This window comes from Theobroma umbraticum, unplaced genomic scaffold (genome assembly GCF_002168275.2).
Source record: "Theobroma umbraticum cultivar Fairchild unplaced genomic scaffold, ASM216827v3 scaffold_4.1, whole genome shotgun sequence".
Taxonomy (NCBI): domain Eukaryota; kingdom Viridiplantae; phylum Streptophyta; class Magnoliopsida; order Malvales; family Malvaceae; genus Theobroma; species Theobroma umbraticum.
This window is the reverse complement of record NW_018397258.1, coordinates 6938673-6939095: the sequence shown is the minus strand read 5'-3', so window position 1 is coordinate 6939095 and position 423 is coordinate 6938673. Positions and strand designations below refer to the sequence as shown.

The 423-nt window shown below is 38.1% G+C and overlaps 1 protein-coding gene across 1 annotated transcript in view; it reads right to left on the bottom strand.

The window, feature by feature from the left end:
* The window catches only part of LOC110413998 (protein TIFY 4B-like), a 5239-nt gene extending 4822 nt beyond the window's left edge, over positions 1-417 (bottom strand). The window contains exon 1 of the mRNA XM_021425049.2: positions 346-417. The gene's annotated coding sequence lies outside the window, so the exon portion shown is untranslated. The remainder of the gene's footprint in view (positions 1-345) is intronic.
* Between the last annotated feature and the right edge of the window lie 6 nt (positions 418-423).

The following is a 423-nucleotide window of genomic DNA, read 5'->3' as shown; positions in this document are numbered from 1 at the left end:
AAAAAAAAAACCCTTATGATTGGCATGCCGTCATTGTTGACCCACAGATTTGCTAATAATTGCAAGCACAAACTTGACGTGGAATATAACAAATAGCACACACGGCACTAGCGCACATGTGCAATTCATATCCCCTTCACATTGAAACGTTAATTTAAACCGTTGACTCTAGCAACCATCAATCAATGAACAAACTTGACCAACAATATTGGATTAAACTTCCCAAAGAACAGAAGAATCAAATGACCTCACACTCACTGAAATTAGCTCACATGCTTTTATTCCATGCAAAACTAGGGTTACTTAGAAAATGTAAACAATAGTGTGCAAAATTTAAGGAATAACCTAGGAGAAACAGAGTCATTTCCAGAGATGGCGTTACGGCAGGAATTATCGCCGGAAAAGTCGGATTTAGAGGGATCT